Genomic DNA, 24,087 nt, shown 5'->3' on the forward strand with positions numbered 1-24,087 from the left:
TATTTTTAAAGATTTTATTTCTGTTTTATATATTCATGAGAGACACACAGGGAGAGAGAGAGGCAGGCTCCATGCCAGGAGCCCGATGTGGGACTCGATCCCGGGACTCCAGGATCACGCCCTGGGCCCAAGGCAGGCGGCTTAACTGCTGAGCCACCCAGGCGTCCCTACTTTAACCTTTTAAATAATAAACAAAACTAAAAGGCAAGCTCCTGAATGGAAGAAGATATTTGCAAATGGCATATCCACTCAAGGATTAGTATCCAAAATACATAAAGAAATTATACAACTCAACACCCATAAAGCAAATAATCCAATTAAAAATGGACAAGGACATGAATAGACATTTCTCCAAAGAAGATACATGGCCAACAGACAAATTAAATATACTCATCGTTACTTACCATCAGAGAAATGCAAGTCAAAAGTACAATGAGATATTACCTCACACCTATCAGAAGGGCTAAAATCAACAATATAAAAAACAACAAATGTTGGCAAAAGATGTGGAGAAAAAGGAACACTCATGCACTATTAGTGAGAATGCAAACTGGTACAGCCACTCTGGAAAACAGTATGGAGGTTCCTCAAAAAGTTAAAAATAGAACTACCCTATGATTCAGCAATCATACTACTAGGTATTTACCCTCAAAATATGAAAACACTAATTCAAAGGGATACATGCACTCCTATGTTTATAGCAGCATTATTTACAATAGTCAAGATATGGAAGCAGCCCAGGTATCCATCAACTGATGAATGGATAAAGGAGAATACACACAAAAATATGTACACACACACATATATATAATGTTAGCCATAAAATGAATGAAATATTTCCATTTGCATAGACAGAGCTAGAGATTATCATGCTAAGTGAAATAAGTCATTCAGAGAGAAACAAATACCATATGATTTCACTCATATGTGAAATTTAAAAAACAAAATAAATGAGCAAAACTAAAGACAGAGAAATAAATCAAGAAATAACTCTTAATTATAAATAACAAATTGATGGTTACCAGAAGGGATGTGGGTGGGGGAATGGGTTAGACAGGTGATGGGGATTAAGAAGTGCATTTGACATGATGAACACTAGGTGATATACAGAATTGTTGAATCACTATATAGTACACCTGACTCTAATATAACACTGTATGCTAACTAACTAGAATTAAGATAAAAATTATTAAAAATTAAAAGAATAAACAGAAAAATAAAACAAATTTTTTCATTTGTATTGAAGAAAATACAATGAACAAAGTATCTTCTGAAAAAAAAATCATCATTTTTATTATTCCAGTAAACTTTTGACAATGGTCTGGTAAAATTAAACTCCCAACATCATTGTTGGGACAATATACTGATTTTTTTAAATACCCTTTCTGGGAGACAATTTGGCAATCCTTATTTTTAAACCTTTAAAATACATATAACTTTTCATCCAAGAATTCAGCTTTCAGGAAATTACTCCAAAGAAACAACCATGGTTGTATTCATAAAGCAGCCTTCGAGGATGTTGTTTGCCTTCATTTTACTTGATAAAGAAACATCTGGAACATGATGGTCAAACCACAGTGGATAAATCATGATGTGGCAATGTTGTGAGATATTCTGCAGCATTTGAAATGACATTGGGGAATGTGCTCTAGAAGCTATGGGAACACCATCTTGTGGACTACAGACTTTTAAAATTTTTATCAGTTTATTTTTTTTCAAAATTTAATTTAAAATCTCACTAAATAATAGATTAAAAGGTTACACAGCTTTAAAAAAATTAGTTTGAAAACAAATCTTCTAGATAAATATTTAAAATCATAGAAAGACAGTGACATAAGGTTGAATGACAAGAGCAATTTAATGCACACCATGTATATGGTTGGAGCCTATTTTTTGAGAAAGTATGAGTGTATCTGTGTGTTTGTTTGTAAAGATATATGATACATATGCATTTTTTTTACTTTTTACTTATGTTTTCTGTAACATTTATGGTTACTTATATGATAAGAAAAATTCAAATTGTTAACTCTGTAATTCAAATATATAGCACACTATCCTTCTTTTTTTTAAGTATCTTTTTTTGTCCACCTTAAAGAAGCTTCTTCGTTTATTGCTCTTAGGAACTACAGCATCCTTAAGTCATCTGGCTGCTTTCAGTATTCTCCTTCATGTTCTGGCTAGTCATAAAGCTTTATTCAGTGGGAATTACAGATAAAATAAGATTTCTCTCTTTAATTCCATAAAATAGTTTGTAACACACCCTAAAGGAAACTTTGGCCCCCAGAACACTGGTCTGTGCCTTGACATTGCCAGGGGTTTTGTCCTCTCTTTAAGAGGACAAAAAGTTAAACCTGACTCCAAAGCCATCATTATTTTGATATAATGCAAATTCAGACAGCTGTTAGTCTATGTGGATAGGCAGACTACTATAAAAATGTGGAACATTTTTTTTTTCAGTAATGAAAAATTCACTCATATCTTACCAAATACCTTGATGTTTGGATATTTGAACTCCAGCCATACTTCTTTTCTCTTTTGTAAATTATGGGCATATATACACATTTTCACTATTCATCCTTAACAAAACGTATTAAAAAATTAACTTTTTAGGAACTAGTTGGCGGTACCTAGAGGGAATGTGGATGGGGGGAATGGGTGAAATAGGTGGAGAGGATTAAAAATACACTTATTTTGATGAACATTGAGTAACGTATAGAACTGTTGAATCAGGGGATCCCTGGGTGGCTCAGCGGTTTGGCGCCTGCCTTTGGCCCAGGGCGTGATCCTGGAGTCCCGGGATCGAGTTCCGCATGGGGCTCCCGGCATGGAGCCTGCTTCTCCCTCTGCCTGTATTTCTGCCTCTCTCTCTCTCATAAATAAATAAATAAATCTTTAAAAAAAAAAAAAGAATTGTTGAATCACTATATTATACACCCGAAACTAATATAACTGTATGTTAACTAACCAGAATTATTTTTTTAATTCTAGAAAAAAAATTAACTCTTTACTCCTTCAACCCAGGCAATACATACCATTACTTAAATTGCAAGTTAATGAGGGGTGACTGCTGGTTCATTCAGAAGAGCACTGGACTCTTGATCTTGAGGCTGTGAATCTGAGCTCCACGTGGGTTGTAGAAATTACTAAAAAAAAACTAAATAAACTTTAAAGAATAAGTTATAAGTTAATGAAAGAGTGTTTCAAATTCTAAAGCAGCAATATGACTATGTCTTCTTCCAGAGGTCCCTATTGATGCTCAAAGATTTTCCAGCTGACCTTTAGTAGACCAAACTCCAGGCACAACAATCAAAGCCAGATAATGCCTGCCATTGGTAATGAGAGTCAAAGACTTGATAAGAAGGGGTAGCCAATAAGTACTGGCAGATAATTTCTAAAAAGCAAAAATGACATTTAAATCTAGTGTCTTGATTCGTGGGAAAGGTTCCTTTCTTTTTCTAACTTCATTCATTTAAAAATATGGATCCTGGTTTACTTCCCACTATGAATTTTTATAATTCTCACTGTTTGTATATTCTGCCACTAATGGCATCAGATCATTCTTTAAAAGAATTCTTGGGCAGCCTGGGTGGCTCAGTGGTTTAGCACCCACCGCCTTTGACTCAGGGTGTGATCCTGGAGCCCCGGGATCGAGTCCCATGTCGGGCTTCCTGCATGGAGCCTGCTTCTCCTTCTGCCTGTGTCTCTGCCTCTCTCTGTGTCTCTCTGTGTGTCTCTCATAAATAAAATAAATAAAGTCTTTTAAAAAATAAAAATTAAATAAAAAGAATTCTTCATGCAGTTTGAGTTTTGTAAATTTACATATGTAGAATGTCAGTATGTGTCTCAACATAAAAATTATTTAAAAGAGATACTGTCTATGATTTATAAGGTTTTCTCTATAAGATTATATCTTTTTATTGTAGATTCCTTATTAGAGTTCATAATATATTTTACTTATTTAATAAGTTACCAAAAGCAGATGCACCATTATATAATTTATAAAAGATTGTGTAAAAGAATTCAATAGCATTCAAAGAAATTATTTTCACAAACTGTATTTTATTTACATTTGTTTTCTGGTATGATACAGAGATGATGAGAACTTAGCAGAATTACTGGCAAATAGTAAATACCCAACATTAGTGCTATTATTATGACTATTGTTAGACTATTATTTAGTGAATGCTATGAGTTAAACACTTTGTGTAGGCACAAAGGTAAGCAATAATTTTTGCTTTCATAGAATTTACTGTTTATCAGAAGATAGATGCCCATCCAAACTCACAAAAACAAATCTAAATTTACCCCAGTAGCAAATTCTATGAAGGAAAGGCACACAATCCTGTAAGAATGTAAAATAAGGAAACTGAGCTATTCTGGGAGGTCAGGGAAGGCTGCCTAGAGCAGGTAGTGTTTGAGCTGAGATCAGAAGAAAGAATAGGTGTCAGAAGACCAAGAAAGTAAGAAAAGGGGGTCCAGCCCAGAAATTAGCATATTTGGGGCAATGGAGGTCAGTGAGACTGGATCAAAAACTGTATACAATTTACAAAAATGTCTCCAAATGGTTTAAAAACATAAAACGTAGAATCTGAAGAAAACAGAGGGGGAAACATTCAGGACATTCATTGGATTTGGCAATGAGTTCTTGAACATGACATCAAAATCACAGAGAACCTGAGAAAAAAATAGACAAATGGGACTACATTAACTTAAAAACTTCTACACATCAAAGGAAGCAATCAACAGAATGAAAATCCAACATATGGAATGGGAGAAAATATTTTCAAGCGTATATCTGATAATGGTTAATATCCAGAATATATAAGGAACTCCTATAACTCAATGACAATAAAAGGTCCAATTTTAGAATGAGCAAAAGACTTGAATAATAGATAATTTTCCAAAGAGGACATATATATTGCCAAGAAGTATATCAAAAGATGTTCAATATCACTAATTCTAATAAAACAATAAATCAAAACCACAATGAAATATCACCTCACTTCTGTTAGGAAGGTCACTATCACAAGAACAGGAAATAAAAAGTGCTGATGAAGATATAAGAATCTGAAACTCTTATGCACTGCTGTTAAACTGTAAAATTGTGCCACCGTTAAAGAAAATAGTATGGAAGTTCCTGAAAAAATCAAAATTATGATACAGTCTATCACCCTCATTTCTGGGGATATATCTGAAACAGTTCAAAGCATGATCTTGAAGAGACATTTGCACACTCATGTTCATTGAGGCATTGTTCACAGCCAAGAGGTGGAGGCAACCAAATGTTTATCAGTGGATGACTAGATAAAGAAAATATGGTGCCTACATACTATGCAGCCTCAAAAAAGAATGAAATCTTTTCACATGATAAAACAGAGATGATCTTCAAGGACCATATGCTAAGTGAAATAAGCCAGTAACAAAAGGACGAATGGTGTATGATTCCATTTATATGAAGTATCTAAATAGTCAAAATAATAGAAACAGAAAGTAGAAAAGTAGTCACAGATGGCTAAAAAGAAAGAGGAAGGGATCCCTGGGTGGCGCAGCGGTTTGGCCCCTGTCTTTGGCCCAGGGCGCGATCCTGGAGACCCGGAATCGAATCCCACGTCGGGCTCCCGGTGCATGGAGCCTGCTTCTCCCTCTGCCTATGTCTCTGCCTCTCTCTCTCTCTGTAACTATCATAAATAAAAAAAATAAATAAAAAAGAATAAAAAGAAAGAGGAACAGGAATTAGTGTTCAATGGGTATGGAGTTTTAGTTTTGCGAAATGAAAAGTTCTATAGATTTGTTGTGCAACAATGTAAATATATTTAGCATATTAAATTGTACACTTAAAATGGTTGATGGTAAATTTTATACTATATTATTTTATCCCAATAAAAACAATAACTGATATATAGTCTTCAAAAAGATCAACATTATGAAATATAAAGAAAGACTCAGAAGTATTCTAGATTAAATGAGACTAAAGAAAAATGACAACATAATATATGATCTTGGATTTTCTTTTTGTAAAGGTATTTTATTAAGATCTTAGAGGAAATGTGAATTAGGTCTATGAATTAGATAAAAATATCGTGTCAATGGTAATTTTTTTATTCTACTATTGTACTGGTTTGATATTAAAACATTCCTTGATTTTAGGAATTAATGACTGGGGTATTTAGGAGTGAATCAGCAGCCAAGCATACAACTTACTTTTTAAAAAATATAGGAAAAAATAATGTGTATGTGTGTATATGTGCATGTGTGTGTATAGTAAAAGAGCAAATGTTGTAAATTGTTAACATTTGGGGAATGTGAGTAGTAGTTATAGAGGAGTTTTTCATAGTATTTCTAATATTTGGCCTGTCCAGCCAAGTGTCATTCACTGAATTGGAGTGCACTGTGCAAAAGATTTCCATTCTGTCCCCACCTGAAAGCATTGGTGCTGGTTCTTTCTATAGCACCTTTGCTGCTGACTTGGTGTATTTGAGGACCCTCACCTTCTGTAAAGGGAGAGGATGAATCAAACAAACAATACGATCTCTCTTGGCAGTCACAGTGCTTTCTCAAATGGATACACTAATCTGCAGGCTTCAGCTGGCTTGCATGCTTTGATTTGGCTTTCAGGTGGCTCACTGTTGCTGTTTATCAGTGAGTTACACAAGGTCATGATCTTGAATTCTCCATTTGATGCTGTGCAACTCACCCCATTACAAGTGGATTCAATAAGATCTATCTGCCTATACCTTATCTACAGTCATATCCTGTGTGACTGTATGATAATGTATCCCTCCTGCATCCCACTGTCAATCTAGGCACCCTTTTCTACTTCTGCAGGGGCTAGATATAGAGTGTCTTTCTACCTCTCATCTTGATCCAATTCTATTATAAACCCTATGCCCTTTTTCCACCAATGTAAATCCTTATTACTGTTTTTAAAAACCTTTCTGGAGATCAGAGGATAATTCTAGAATACAGATAAAATTTTGAGCAAAGCCAACTTGATAGTTTATAATTGAAGACTTTGTTTTGGATGAATTTAGCTAAGAAAAGAGAAGACTAGAGGGCATTGAGGATTTCCTAATTTTTCAACATAATAAATATTTAATGACTTACTGAATTATAGACATCATATGTATTTTAATATTAAGATGGAGATCTTCTTTAGGGCATTTAGAGTCTCTTCCAGCCTAGAGATTATATGATTTCATGAGTTACTTTCAGATTACCTGAAAATTACTTTCACCCTTGAGGGGAAAGAATTGACCAAATGAATCAAAGTAATCAGTTAGTTGACTTAATGACTTTTCTTGATTACTATACAGTTGACAATTGATGTAAATCTCAATAAATCACAACGAAGTACAGTTGTGATGTGATAGTGGCAACATTAAAAACGATTAGGGGACAGGGACAATTTCATTTTTTCTTATACAAAAATTATTATTGGAGAGGAAATCAGAAGTGCAGAATATTATAAAAGAGAAAATAAGAATAGTCCACAATTTCACTGCCAGGAATAATCTCCATACTATTAGGCATTACTTTTTAATTATTTATCCTAAATCATTAAATGAGTATTATGCCAATACTCATACTCCTGCAAAAATATATGTGTATATGATATATACAGATATATGTGTTTATTATAGTATCATCATTATGAAAAATTGAAAATTACCCCATTTGTAGGAAATTGGTTAAACAAAGCATGTACCATCTAGATAGGAAATTGGTTAAACAAAGCATGTACCATCTAGATAAAGGATATTATGTTAGAAAGTATGCAACATTTGCTTGAGTTAGCAGATAACTTAATTGTGATGGCCCTTGGCACTACATGCCATGGATTATTAGTGTTCCCTTTCTCACTGGCAGTGAACTTAGTATGGCATTCAAGGCCAAGAACATGACCTAGTCAATCCCCAGATTCCATCTTTGTGAAGTTTTTGGGGTGACCACATTTGGTATTAAGTACAGAATCAGGCAAAACAAAAACCACAGTATTTCAACAAGGAAATTTTATTTATAGAGGGATTGATTAAACAGTTATTGGAGAATCAAACACATGAAAAGAGAAGAGGACACTGAGGTAAAATGCATTAGCAATTTCAGGAAGCCCTATCACCTCAAAAGCAAGGGCTACAAAGAGAAAAGGTAAGGGTAATTGGTATATAATGCTTGGAAGAGAGGAGCCACAGAGCTGGAACTCAGGTCTCTGAGAAGAGCTGGTGGTGGTAACTCAGGAGCTTAAAGGAGGCTTCTATGAAGTGGGACAATAACGTTTCTTATTTTATATGGTTCTTGTATGGGTTAAACTAGATTATACATGTGAACCTCTTAGCTATTATTATTAGTGGGTGGTAATGTAGGCCAGTACTGAAGTGCAAGAATCTTAAATTTGATTGCCTGGGTTTAAATCTCAATTTTAAGAATTATTAGTTGTTTGTTTAGAAAGTCTCTTTGCAAAAAAAAAAAAAAAAAAAAAAAAAAAAAAAAAAGTCTCTTTGCTTTCCTGTTATCGTAATGAGTATAAAATTTGCTGGAATTTGCTAAATCTTACTAGCATATCAAACAGGACTATTTGTAATAAAACAACCCTAAAATGTAATTAGTATTCTTTTTCTCATTTCACAGATTAGAAAACTGAAGTATAATAAGGTCAAATAATTTTCCCAAGGCTATGTAGCTCATAAGTAGTAGAACTTATATTAAATCAGGATTCTTTACAATATTTATAAAATCTAATACATTATATATATTTACTTATTTATCTCCCCTGCCCAGCAGAATATATGTTCCATGAGAATAAAAATTATTTGTCTATTTGTTTGTAAATTGCTACTTTCCCAGCCCTTTGACCAGAGCATGGCGCATAATACACATTGAATAAATATTCGATGAATGGATATGAACCAAGCAGGGAGACTCCAAAAAAAGGACAACTATATACAGTTTCACTTTATAATGGCCACAATGTTGAGAAATAGTAGGATAGGTATTATTTTGCCTGCATCGTATATAGAAAGCAATTTTTTAAGTGAAATTAATTCCTTCCAAGTCACATACTTGCAAGCCCTTGGCCTCTTGATTACCAGCCCACAGTTCTATTCTATACTTTTAATTTGGAATAGAAGGAAAAGAAAGAGAATCAGAGAACGTGTGGAAAGGAGCTAAGCTCATGATGAAATTTTTGTCATATAAGTGTACTCTGTGGGCCACACTTTTAAGTCTCAAAGGCGGACTGCTGTAGAAAAAGCCATAGTAGGAATAATGAGGTATATACTATTATAGTTGCAGGTGACTGAAAATGCCAATGTCACTTTCTCCCAGATCTGAATACTCTTAAAGATGTAGTTTCAATGCAAAGCCAACATTACTTAGTTGAAAGAACCAGAGGTTCTTTCCAGAAATAAACTTTGGAAACTCTGAAAACCATGGGAACAAGATAAAAATGAGTCTACTTCAAGTTTCCCACATGGCAACATGAGTTATAATCACTGGTTAAATACTCAAAGACTTCAAAGCAGCATTTAGAGAATTAAGTGGTTAAACACAGCCTGGCCATTGTACTTGAAACCTCACAGGGTTTTGTAAATCTCAATTAATTAGTGTTTATAAGCCATCATCAGATCATTGGATAAATAGTAGATAGTAATAATTAAGCAGTATTACATGAAATGCATTATTTAAACTTTAAACTTTCATGAAAATTGTTAAAATAAAAGAGAATGCCAAATGGCAAAACCCGTAATGCTAATTTTAAAATGTGTATAACTTATTTAGTCTGAGCCCTGTAAAAGTTTCAGAATTGGTTAACTGCCATGAAAAGCTGAAGCGTTTTTATAGATGGTAAAAATGGAAGCACAAAGAGATACACAAGACATCTAGAAACAAAGCATCATTTTCCTCAAACTCAATCTCTATGTCGATCTGGAACAGAGACTACAGAATCATAATTGAGGCAAGACCTGCTTACCAAACAAGATAAAGAAATAAGTTTGTAACTGTTGGATCTAGTTGATAGCAATAAACATACATTTTCTTTGCAAACACTAGTGGGCTCTTGGTCTTAAAATAGATTCTATTGCAAAAGAAGTCAGAGTTGTGAATTTTCACTTAAATTTTTGTCTTAGTTGTAAACAAATGCCAGTGTCAACTGTCTGTGAGCTGTAAGTCTGAAAGTTTTCTAGTTTTGTAAAATTGAATGCAATCTTCTCATTGTAGTTCTAAGATGGTTTTTAGAGTGAATAGAGATGGCAAGGCTACCACACAGGTTTCTCAAGTAATCCTTATTGCACACAAACTCTTCTCCCTGAATCCCTTAGAAAATAGAGCTCTTCAGTTTTCAAACAGATGAAATACAAACAAGCCTATGAGAGTCTACTTTTTGTTAATCCATAGTGAATTATACCACTAATGGCCAATTCTGTATTCCAGTAGGGATCTTTTTTTCCTGTCTGAAAATCAGTGAGTTGAAAATTTATAGAGAAAAACACTGAGCAGCAGGTGAGCCTACTAGTCAGGATCCCTCTGCCAATGCTTTTCACTTAAACCCTTTCCAGGTATGCTCTTGCTCTATTGTCAGCCAGTACCTCGGTGCCTGACTGAGCACAGTGGCTTTAGGCAGCAGAGAACTATCTGGCTGTAATAGAATGCAAGCAAAAATCTAAGGATGAGATTAAGATGATAAACATTTTTAAACATCTGGCACTATTGGTTTTTTTCCCTTCTGATTTTGAAAACAGAAATTGTTCTGATTCACACAAGAAGAGTTGGCATAGACTACCATCAGCTTCTAAAAAGTAAGATATTTCAGAAATATTTTAGAAAGATTGATAAACAGAAGATAAAATAACCATGATTCATGTAAAATATCCATTTCATATTTAAAGTTAAGTTATATATTTTTTAAAAGATTTTATCTATTTATTCATGAGAGACAGAGAGAGGCAGAGACACAGGCAGAGGGAGAAGCAGGCTCTACACAAGGTGCCCAACGTGGAACTTGATCCCAGAACCCCAGAATCACATCCTGAGTCAAAGGCAGACGCTCAACCGCTGAGCCACCCAAGTACCCCTAAGTTAAGTTATATTCATAGAGATTTTGAAAATATTTAAACCAACACATCTGTTATTTATTGATGAATTTCAACTTATAGACATTATCAAATCTTTACAGACAACATGGGATCAGTGTACTTTTTCCCAAATTGATTTTGAAAGTACTATGTATATTTTTTTTAAATTTGAATTCAGTCAACGTTAAATAAGTACATCATTAGTTTCAGATGTAGAATTCAATAAGCCATCAGTTGCGCATAACACCCAGTGCTCATCACATCACATGTCCTCCTTCATGCCCATCACCCAGTTACCTCATCCCCCCTCCCAACCTCTCCTCCAGCAACCCTCAGTTTGTTTCCTAGATTTAAGAGTCTATCATGGTTTGTCTCCCTCTCTGATGACCTCTCATTCAGTTTTCCCTCGTATGTACTTTCAACATGTGTTGCATTTTTAAATTTTCACATGCCCATTTTCCTTAACACCAAAAACATTGTCCCTTCTACACAGTAAAAAGCCATAAAACTATTTTAAGTACTAGGCCATCTTTTTAGAAGCCTCTTAATCATGTGATTAAAAAGCTTTTGTTGCTTATGGAGTATTTCTAAAGTTATTGTCATTTTTTAAAAAGATTTTATTTATTCACGAGAGACAGAGAGAGGGGCAGAGACAAAGGCAGAGGGAGAAGCAGGCTCCATGCAGGAGCCCGATGCAGGACTCGATGCCAGGACCCTGGGATCACGACTTGAGCAAAAGGCAGACACTCAACTGCTGAGCCACCCAGGCATCCCTATGGTCATTTTTTTTCTCTGTCAGATCTAAAGATATACGACACATGAATTTGCTTCCCTAAAACTATGTGTTTACAATTTCTCCTGGTTTGTTTTTTTTAATAAGGTTTTCCATAAAGTCTAACTCATTTTTCTTTACAAATAACATTGTACCCATTTCAGGGAGTTGCATTTTTTTTTTCAATTCAATCTAAAACTGGTGTTCTTACCTGTTATTTCTTCACAAAACTTCTTCCAATGATTTTTTCAGATTTCATTTTTAACTTTAATTTCTTCAGGCTATATCTTGATGCTTCTGAAGCTTATTGGGAAATTTTATAAAGCAAGAAAAGTTAGTGATGAAATTATGCAATAATGTGTTATATTTGAATAGTTAAATATTTCTTGATAATTAGGATTTGGAGGTTCTAGGATTTAGGGAAGAACAAGCCATTGGGTTCCTTCTTAAGTCCAGAAACAGACAGTCTAGGTCAGGTGTGTACACTTAGCTTTATGACAAGACTCTGCTTGACCTCTATTATTGCCTTTGATCTGAATCTAGGTCTCCACTGTCACCAGACCTTCATTAAGCTACCTTTTAACAAAAAAAGCTGCTTTCTTTATTTGATTCTGCCCTTTGCCCTGTGTCATTTTGACCCAACTCCCTCTGCTACCCCCGTCAGATATCCCAGAAGTTGTGAGAAAATGAGATCAGTACAACAGTGTTTTTAAAATTACACTGTAGGGTGCCTGGGTGGCTCAGTTGGTTAAATGTCTGGCTTTGGCTCAGGTCATGATCCCAGAGTGGTAGGATCTAGTCCTTCATGGGACTCCTCACTCAGTGTGGACACTGCTTCTCCCTCTTCCCTTCCCCCCCATCCATGATCTCACTCTCTTTTTCTTCAAATAAATAAGTAAAATCTTTAATAAATAAATAAAAGTGCACTGTATTATTTTTTTAAGGGGCTTTACTTTTTTTTCTGGTGGTGGTGTTGGCTCAGTCAGTTAAGCATCAGGTCTTGATTTTGCCTCAGGTCATGATCTCAGGGTTGTGAAATTGAGCCCCACATGGGCTTTGCACTGTGTGTGGAGACTGCTTAAGGTTCTCTCCTGCTCCCTCTGCACGCCACCCCCCCAAGTATGCAAGCACTCTCTCTCTCTAAAAAAAAAAAAATACCAACAGTAAAACTTGAAATTATCATTATTTCTTTGCAAGATGTTATTTCCAATAAATAAAAAAGTTGAGGAAAATTTTTTACAATGCTGTCCTATATTTAAAATGACCTTTTGTTATTTGCAACCACTTGCTAAATAGTCCCAATTTCTTCCTAGTTCATAAACTGCACCAAATTACTCTTCCACTTTGAGATGATAATTGCATGTGCCCATTTACATGTCCCTTCCACGGAGAAGAAAGTTTTTAAGTGGTAAATATGTTCTTTTACCTAAAGATCAGTGAAAGGAACAAAATAGATTAGAATATTTAGCTACTTAGTAGCTGTGTGAATTTTGTCAAATCAATCTCTCATAGTGTTCACGGTAACAAAATGGACATCTATTGTCAAATTCTCAGTGTTCCCTTTTCCCTCAGGGAACAGCAACTCACTGCCCCATGTAGTTCTGATACAATGGTTAATTCTGAGAGGCCCACCAGTTTCCAGAGCACAAGGTTTAGCAAGTGTCAGCAATCTGACCAATCAGAATATCCCAACCCTCTCTGTACTGTGATGGGTCCAGAGATGGGCACATGACACAAGAGCTAATTGGAAGTTCTTCTGTGAGCTTTGCTCTGTGAACACACAGAGATTCACTCCTATAAGATGGCAAACACTAAGAAACATATGAGGTCAAAAAGCTAATTGACTGAGTTATCAGAGAGAAAAGCTGAGCTGAAAGTTATAGAGTGACAGACATAAAAATCACCTTAATCTTCCCATTTTTAGTCAGATCTACCCTTGAGGTTTTCAATCAAGCCCTTACCTCCAAAAGGATTTCCCTTTAATGCTTGCACTAGTTCAAACTGGTTTTCATCACTAGCAATTGAAATGATTCTAATACAGAGGGTTATATGAGACAAAGTATGTGGAGTATAAAGACCTGTAGAAACATTAAGGTATAGCTGTCACTCAGAGAATACTATGTTGCCCCCAAAATTATCATGAGTAGAAATTTGTGTTAGAGAAATACAGTCCTGACTGTACCATGTCAATCACTTGATAAATGTAAATATACTTATTACATGACCTCCAGTATATCTCATAACCAAAAATAAGAGAGGAACTTTCTCCTGAGAGTGCTCTGAATTTCTGGCAATAACATATGGATAAATAACAATATAAAGTGAGCTCTGATGAACCACACAACATAAAGTTCCAAAAGCTACCTTAAGAAAAGCAGTCATTTAGATATATTGTCTACCACAGAATTGCTTCTATTCCCTTAAAGAATATTATATAAACATTATTTTAGTTGCCAATGTGAATATTCAAAGAACATAGACTACTATGATATTTGGTTTTTTGTTTCTTCTGAGACTATGATAACTTCCCCCCAGCCCAAGTATTATATTGTGTTGTTACCATAAAAGGCAAAAATTAGTGGCTTTATTTATCCCTGTTGAAATCGGTAATAAACAAACAGCTGTGGTTAGTGCGTAGGCATTTAAGATGTTCTGAATGTAGATTGTGGTTTAGATATCCATCTCAAAAATGGGATTCCAAGGATAGAACCCCATTTAGAAATGTACACAGTCTACAGGTAGAGAGCAAAGGCATCAATGAAAATAAAGTCTAAAAGAGTATCTCAATGTTGTACAGTAAAATATAATGATGTTAAATAACCCTTCTTCTCTGACATGTGGATTGAACAATTTTCTGACACATCAGAAAACAAACAGGGCAAATCTGTTTTCAGTCTGTGTGTTTTCCTCTTTACCAAGTGAAAAGGAGTCTGTAATTTTGCACTAAGGCCCTGTGTGTGAATCAGAGAAGACAATATTGGTCCAATAACAAGAATGCCACATTTAATTTAACTCAACATAATGAATACTTTGAACATGCACTCACAGTGTAACAGAAACTGATGAGAGAGTGGACATACAACTCTATTCCCAAAGAGAAAAGTCAGCTATAGAAGACCAATCTGTAAAATGTACAAAAGAGAAATTTCTCTACATGGCCATATGGAGAAAGAGAAACCACATCTTTTTCCACTGTAATATGGATTTAAGATTCTACATGTCCACATTTTTCAGCTTCCCTGTTGGCATCAAGTAAACAAATAGAATGTTGTACACTAAGTACATCTATGAAGCCTGTTCAAGATGTAAGCTAGCCCATGGAAAAGACTGAATAACTCTCCCTGGGGATGGCTGGGAAGTTTTAGAAGAAAGTAGTATCTGGGCAGTGACTTCTTTTTAAGTCTTTTGTTTTGTTTTGTTTTGTTTTTTAGGGATGGTGCCTTGGTAGCTCAGTTGGTTAAGCATATGACTCTTAGTTTCAGCTCAGGTCATGATCTCATCGGTCATGAGATGGAGCCTCAAGTCAGGCTCTGCACTCAGCCAGGACTCTGCTTGAAGATTTTCTCCATTTTCTCCCTCTGCCCTTCCCCCACCATCTCTCTCTCTCTCTCAAATAATAAATAAATAAATCTTTAAAGGTTATTTTTTCTTGCATAGTATATTAGGTTTCTCCAGAGAAAGAAAACCAGTAAGATATATATGGAGATTTAGTACAGGAATTGGCTCACATGATTAGGAGGCTGAGAAGTCCATAATTTACCATCTGCAAGCTGGAAAACCAGGGGAGTTGGCGATATAATTCAGTCTAAGTCCCAAGGCCAGAGAAGAAGGGAAAGGAGGAAAAGAGGGGAAGGTAGAAGGGGGCAATTGTGTATTATTAACTGAGTTTGAAGGCCCAAGAACCTGGAATGTCAAAGTCTGAGGGCAATGAGATGAGTGCCCAGAGACAGCAAGTTCACCCTTCCTCCAAAATTTTGTTCTGCTCAGGCCCTCCATGGCCATCTGCTCCCTCAGTTCACCAATTCAAATGCTAATCTCTTCCAGAAATACCCTCACAGATGCACCCAGAAACATTTTACCCACTATCTGGGTGTCCCTTGCACACCAAGTTAACATAAAATTAACTATCACACATGGGGATGAGCATTCCAGGAAGAGAAAAAGAAAACCAAGATGAGGGGCACCTGGCTGCCTCAGTCAGCAAAGTATGTGACTCTTGACCACAGGGTTGTGAGTTCAAGCCCACAGGTTGGCCATGGAACCTACTCTAAAAAAGAGAGAGAATCAGATGAGTTTGGAGTATAGTTTGATACTGCCAGACAGTAAAACAGATAACTGAAAGAATTAAAAGAAAAATCACCTTCTTGGCTTGTTTATTCTAAGTACATTAATGTTCAGTTGAAGTCATAAATGAATCAATTTCCTCCAAAACTATTGAGCTGTACAAGTTTCTATGGCTTCTAGGGTCAAAAGAATTTTATTCTGATAATAAAATGGTATCAGCCATGCACATAAAATAAAAACCTAGTTCTGTACTGTGCCCATCCAACTTTGCCCCATCCAAGACTTTCTCTCAAACAGTATTTGCATAGCACTTCAGTCATGATTGTATATCAGGGACAGAACTGGATGTAACACATTTTAGGTCTCCATTTCCTCATCCCAACCTGAACCTTAATACCAACCCATGTCCAATATCCTGGTCACTTAAAAGAAAATTTTATTAGGACATGAATCTCTTTCTATATATTGGGCAGCAAATCAGTCTTGTTATCAAATAAACCAAATGTATTTCAGACTTTGTCATTTTCTTAGAGACAAACCAAACTTCACTCCCTCTTTTAGCTCCAGTGAAGGTGCTAACCAAAATTGGATGGCAAAACCAAACCAGGGGTAAGTCAGGGCCAGGAGACTCCATAAGCTACAGAATTTATCCTGAATAATTGAAAGCTGGAAACCACAATTCCAGCTCACCCATGTTTAACCATACTTTGGCTAGAGGTTTGAGATTTTTCAATCTTTCCATCCTATTTTTAGTTCTGATGATGCATCAACCAAAATGTAATCTCAATGTTCTTTTCACATTGTTTGAAAACTGTCTAAGCTTTAACTTCAACAAGCAGACCTTTGGAAAATTAGTAATTAGTAAAAATACAGACTTTTCAGCAGATTCTCTAGAAGACAAGTAAAGCTTTTGAATGACCATATTGAAGTTAAATTACATGTAGAAGAATTATTTTATAGCATTAATTTTTTTCCACCCACAAATGTGAACACATGGTATATCAAGGTACTCTTTCTATCTAGGAAGGAGCAAGCCATATTTTACATCTATTCATGCATTCAGAGCATGTATGAGGAAGTATGTTTTGCTAAGCACTGAACAAATACAAAGAAGACAAAGAAGAGAAAGGCCTTTGTCACTGGGATAGAAGATACAGCGTACAAAGTTAGCAAATACACAGTCAAATGTGCAACAAAGTGTTATATAGATCTTATGAAAGAAATTAGGATAAACCACAATTGTAGTATTAAGTTGACTATTGGTCTCTGAAAAGGAGCCATAGGGAAAAGTAATTATTTGCTAAGTGGAGATGGCAAAGTGGCAAAGTTGGCAAGGGATTAGGGAAAGGTACTCCAGGCAGAAATGACAATAGAAGCAAAAGCAAAAAGGCATGACTTGGCTTAGTCCAGAGTTTCTCAAACTTATAAGTATTTAGACCTCTTCTAAAATAATAAATTTTTTGGTATGCTCAAATCAACTTAAATTATTTTCTTAACTATGTAGAAATATAACACTAAGTATAAACCATAATGTGTATAGCTATTCTATAATTATAAAACCAAACACGTGGACAAACTAACTATAAAGAAAAACACAAAATTAATATTATTCCAAATAACAATATGAATTTAATGGTATGAGTGATATTTCTTGCTGAAACAATATTGTCTCTATTGCGATGTATCTTCTGAGATTGACATGCCTATACTACCTTAGGCTAAATGATGATTTAATTTTTTCATCTTCTTCTTTTACTAGAATCATTGCCAGATCTTTATTCATTCAGCAAGCTGTGACATTATTTGATTTTCATTTGTAATGAATGTGTCATTTAAAATATTGAGTCTAAAATAAACATATGGGCGTACACCAACTTAAAAACTTTTGCATAACAAAGAAAACCATCAATAAAACAAAAAGGCAACCTTCTCCTTGAATGGGAGAAGATATTTACAAATCATACATTTGATAAGGAGTTAATATACAAAATATATAAAGAACTTCTCCAACTTAGTACCAAAAAAGCCCCAACCCAATTAAAAAATGGATAAAGGACTTGCATAGACATTTGTCTAAATAAGACATACAGATGGCCAACAGGCACATGAAAAGATGCTCAACATTACTCATTACCAGGGAAATGCAAATCTAAACCATAATGAGATATCACTTGACACTGGTCAGATTGGCTGTTATCAAAAAGACAAAAAATAACAAGTGTTGGCAAGGATATCGAGAAACCTTTGTGCACTGTTGATGGAAATGTAAATTGGTGCAGCCAGTGTGGTAAACAGTACGGAAGTTCTTCCAGGAATTACAAACAGAAATACCATATGATCCAGCAATTCCATTTCTGGTTATTTATCTAAAGAAAACAAAGATACCAATTTGAAAAGATATATGCACCTCCATGTTCATTGCAACATTGTTTACAATAGCCAAGATATGGGAGCAACCTAAGTGTCTATCAGTAGATGAATGGATAAAGAAGATGTGGTATATATTCAGCCATTTAAAAAAAAGAAATAAATCTCACCATTTGAGACAACATGGATGGACAATGAGGTCATTATTCAAAGTGAAATAAGTCAGAGAAAGATAAATGCTATATGATTTTCCTTATAAGAGGAATCTAAAAACAAAACAAAACAAAACAAATAAACATACAAAACAGAAACAGTCTCATAGATATGGGAAACAAATTATTGGTTACCAGAGGGGATAGAGGGTTGAAAGGCAGGCAATATAGGTGAGGAGGATTAAAAGGTACAAACTTCCAGTCATAAAATAAATAAGTCATGAAAATGCAATGTACAGCATGAAAAATCATGGAATGGAATGTATAGAATAATCAATAAAATTGTAATTGTAATAAATTTGTGTGGTGACATGATACCTAGACTTACTCTGATGATCATTTTTGAATGTATAAAAACATTGAATCACTGTGGTGCACACCTGAAAGCAATAGAATATTGTAAATCAAATATACGTCAATAAAAAAGACAGATAATATGAAATCACTATTTGAAACCAAGAAGATATTATATATCAAATATACTTCAATAAAAAACAATTATACTTCAATAAAAATATACTTCAAATTAATACATACATATATAAAATAAAAAATATTAAGTCTGCTTCTTTTTTCATTTATGTCATTGTCAAAGACAATGAGAAAATTTTGTGGTACTACTCAATTGGAACGTGATCATTTAGACCCTTATTACATGAAATGAGGTCCACAGAGCAGGACCATCGCTATCTCATCAATAAGCTTGTTAGATAGAAGTGCCTTGAGCCACACAGTATTTACTAACCCTAACCATAACCTTAACCCTAACCCTAACCACAGCACTTACCAAACAGTCAGATCCTTTCCAAGATCTCCAGGTGATTCCTAAACATACTAAAGTTTGAAAAACACTGATTTAGATTATTCAAATATGTTTATATTATTTTTAAAGATAATCACTAAATTAAAACAAAAAATAGAAACCTTCTCAAGAGACTTCTTGAACTCCTGATGAGCCCTTTCACTAGCTCATTAAGAGAATTTAAAGTAAGTCAGTTTGACTGGAGCATAATTTCAGGGGCAATCAATAAGTTTAGAGAGATAAGAGAGCAGTTTAGTAAACTAAGAAGTTTGGACTCTATCCATTAATTATTGGGGAGCTACTGTAGGATTTTAAGCCCTGGAAAGAGTGATGAGATTTGCTTTTTTAAAAAGATTGCTCTGGCAGCAGTCATGAATTGGAGAAAGGCTGACTGGAGCCATGGAGATGAGCTAAGGGCTTATTTAAATTGCTCAGACAATGAGGCCAACCTAGTGCTGAAGCTGGAGTTAGACAGGAGGGAGTAAACATAAGAGTTATCAAGGAGGTGGCTTCATGATTGATTGCATGTCAAGTTTCTTACTCAGCCAACTAAAGCAGGAAATGCAATGTAGATTTGAGAGTAGTGAAAACAAGTGTGAGGGGCGCCTGGGTGGCTCAGCAGTTGAGCGGCTGCCTTTGGCTCCGGGCATGATCCTGGAGTCCCGGGATCAAGTCCCATGTCGGGCTCCCTGCATGAACCCTGCTTCTCCCTCTGCCTCTGTCTCTGCCTCTGTCTCTCTCTCTCTCTCTCTCTCTCTCTCTGTGTGTGTGTGTCTCTAATGAATAAATGAATAAAATCTTAAAAAAAAAAAAGAAAAGAAGTGTGAGAAGAATCATCAAGGAATAATTTGTGGAGAAAAGCCTAAATTTTAAATTATTGCCTTACCTTCCCAAATAATCTATACATTTATTTGTTGATCTTTTTCTTTAAAAAGGTTTTATTTAGTTATTTGAGAGAGAGAGAGAATGCCATCATGAACAGGGCAGGGGCAGAGAGAAAGATAGACAAGCAGACAGCTTGCTGAGGCCAGAGTCCTACGTGGGGCTCAATGCTAGGCTTGGTCCCAGGACCCTGAGATTATGACCAGAACCAAAGTCAGACACTTAACCAACTGGGCCACCCCGGCACCTCTAATCTACACATTTAAATGTACTCTTGGAGTTTATGAAATACTTACTTCTGTTTTATACTCTTGGCCAACATTATATGATACTTTTCTTTTTTTTTTTTTATATGATACTTTTCATACTGTCATAGTTAAGAGTCCTGTCTCCTAATTTTTTTTTTTTTTTTTACTTGACAGGAAAATGTGTTAATGCTGGATAACAATGTGTCCTGCTTTAGAGAAGACTCATAAATAGCAATCTCCTTTGTATGTAAGTAAGCCACTACTTACTATCTGGAAGAGCAGAAAGAAACTATGATCAGAAAGAAAATCCCCCCACCAGATCATTAGCAATGTAATGGATTCTAAGAATGATGCAAAATGTCTTTTTACTTTTCATCAGTCTCTTGACTGCACCTAAGGTAAAGGCATAGCCTGGAAATCCCTCTCCTCTGTTCCCCCTCTCCTTGTCAAAAGTGCTTTCAATATGCTGATCCCCATTTTTTTTTCCTCTTCAAATGTCTCCATCCCCTGCGTGAAAGGGAAGCAAGGTCATTCAAGCCCTGAGTCCTGTCTTCTGAGTGAAGCACCAATAGGGCAAGATCTCAACTTGCCTGTTTCATGCTGATACTGACATTAAAAACCTAACACCAGGGAGTCACTGTTATAACAAAGTTTCTTCCTTTCTTGTCCTACTTAAATTTCCTTCCCAAAGGAAGAGATTGGGTCAAAAAAAGAAACCCATTTACTTCCATCATTCCTATACAATCCCAGTCCCACCTTTCTGCCTTCCTGGCTTCTCCTCCAGAAAAAAATGGAACCTAGTTGGATGGCATGACAGATGCATTAGTGGTCAAAAGTTCATCAATAGCTTTCTGATTCCTAGGGATCCCTGGGTGGCGCAGCGGTTTGGCGCCTGCCTTTGGCTCAGGGCGCGATCCTGGAGATCCGGGATCGAATCCCACATCGGGCTCCCGGTGCATGGAGCCTGCTTCTCCCTCTGCCTGTGTCTCTGCCTCTCTCTCTATCTCTCTGTGACTCTCCTAAATAAATAAAAATTAAAAAAAAATAGCTTTCTGATTCCTGACACAATGGGCTGGAGGGTGCCCCTGTCTTTAGGGAACAATGTAGGCCACCTTAAGTGATACATCAAATGACTCTACTCCTGACCCAAAACAGTTCACCTTGTCTCCAACCCTTCTCTGCAATTAGAGAACTGCCTTGTATTGAGGAAGCTGGATACACCATATCACTGTTGCTCATTCCATTTCCCAAGATTTCACCTGACTTCTGCCAACCCCATCTAAACTGATTTTTTTGGGATGAGCTGATTACTCTTCCAGAATGAGTACTCACACTAAGCACAATTTCCAAAACTGACACCTCTCAGTGCAGACATAACATAAAATAGACAATGCAGACATAACAAGAAATTAGATACAGATGGATGCTAGTAAAATAGTTTCCTGAATTATGATTGCAAATCAAACTAGCTTACATAAGACAGCTAAATTCAATCAAATTCATTTTTAAAAACAGTATTCCTAAGAGTTGTAGACCCCCCAAAAATAAGAAAATACAAGATCCTATTAAGTTAATTTTTCCATTTACATATCTTTAACAGAATCTATCTCAGTAGGTCGGACTGCCATAATAAAATACTATAGATTCAGTGGCTTAAACAAGAGAAATTTATTTTCTCACAGTACTGGAAGCTAAAAAGTCCAAAATCAAAGTTTCAACAGACTTGAGTTTCCGGTGAGAGCTCTCTTCCTAGTTTACAGACAGCACTTTGCTGTATCCTCATATGGTGGTGAGAGAAAGATCCTGGTGTCTCTTCCTTTTTTATAAGGACACCAGTTCCATAGGATTGAGGGTCCATGCCTATGACTTTATTTAACCTTCATCACTTCCTTAAAAGCTTTTTATTTAATACAGTCATGGGTGGGATGGTTAGGGCTTCCACATCTGAATTCTGAGATGACACAACTCAGTCCATAGAGAGTCCTAAAATGCAAATTCCATTACATAATCACACTGGAAGGCTTCTTTGAATGGACAGAAAGACGAAGTGTTATGAAGCCTTTCACAAACGGAAATTGCTTATTAAGGTACCATGAAATCTATTTTATGGGTTGGAACCAGCATTTGTGTGTGTGTATGTATCTGCATCGTGTGAAATGCATTCATTTCCTTCTATATGAGTTGAGTCAAAAGTTTGGAAATACATTGATATAGTATGTATCATTTGAATTTGGGTTCATGGCTTATGTCCACCTACTTGAGCAATGGAATGATAACTGAGTGACTGAAAAAGATTATTCAGTATGTCCCATTCTGGTTACAAACAAGCAATCGTCACCATCATGGCTAACCTAATAAGTGTAAATAACTTCAGACAACTGAGATGGTAATAGTGTTCCTCAAGTGGTAAATCTATCTTTTAACCCCAGGAGGATTTAGAATTTGGCACATCCAGGTGCATCTGGGTGGCTCAGTCAGTTGAGCATCCAACTCTTGATTTTAGCTCAGGTTTAGAACTCACAATCGTGAGTTGGGCTCCACTTTGGGCATTGAGCCTACCTAAAAAAAAAAGATTTTGGCACATCCAGAAAAAGTTTTAAAAATCAAAACTATAGCATTAAATTTCCTAGTTAAATTTTTTTCCAAGTAAAAAGTAATTTATTTGATAGTTTATATTTATTATGTTTTTAATAGTTTGACTTTTAAAAAAATAACTCAAATTTAGAAACTTTAATTATTTGACTCAAAGAGTTAAATTGAATTTTTAAAAAATTTATGAAACTAGCTTTACAATAGGCTATATGTTATGTTTCTTACTAAATTGATAAGATTATTTATTATTTAGAAAGATTTTGCCTAAGTAGAAGATTGAAGAGCTAAAAAAAGAAAAAAGTAAATATTAAATGTTTAAACACTGGTCCATTAAATTGGTGCCAATGGGAAGGATGTTAAATTTTTAAATGAAATCAAACATTATTCAAGGTTCCTTTAAGAACAATTGCTAACATTTGCTATATTTTATATATGGAACAATACCATTTGTGAGTTGAATCCAGAGGCTTATGACAAATGAGTTTAAAAAAAAAAAAACTAAAGTTTTTAAACTAAAATGTTAGTATTTAAAATTTTAAATAAAAGATTCTGATAATCTTTTCTGTTGATTAAAAACTGTCCTCAAGTGCGCCAAAAAACACACATCAACACTGAGAGTGAGAACATCATTTGACACAAATAATTGCAATATAATTGAAGGGCGTCTTCTTTATTGTCGCCTCCCAATAGAGGTCCTGGTTACAGCCTGCCTCTCCTGCACTCGTATATAGTTAAGTGTGGCATTGCTATCTACTTATCATTCCACTTACCTTTTCTCCCCTTGCCTGATTATAACACTATATCCTACATTCTATTTTCTAAGACCCTCTTCTATCATGACACCTACCAGAAATTGTTA

General features: G+C 35.3%; 1 long non-coding RNA gene across 1 annotated transcript in view; it reads right to left on the minus strand.

Annotated features, from left to right (window-relative positions):
• Window positions 1-4,042: 4,042 nt before the first annotated feature.
• Window positions 4,043-24,087, minus strand: part of LOC140594429 (uncharacterized) — a 34,553-nt gene continuing 14,508 nt past the window's right edge. Inside the window, exons 3-4 of the long non-coding RNA XR_011995207.1 lie at window positions 12,053-12,144; window positions 4,043-5,678 (exon numbers count right to left, since the gene is read on the minus strand). This is a non-coding gene — a long non-coding RNA (uncharacterized lncRNA). The remainder of the gene's footprint in view (window positions 5,679-12,052; window positions 12,145-24,087) is intronic.

The sequence above is a fragment of the Vulpes vulpes genome, chromosome 11 (assembly GCF_048418805.1).
Source record: "Vulpes vulpes isolate BD-2025 chromosome 11, VulVul3, whole genome shotgun sequence".
Classification (NCBI taxonomy): domain Eukaryota; kingdom Metazoa; phylum Chordata; class Mammalia; order Carnivora; family Canidae; genus Vulpes; species Vulpes vulpes.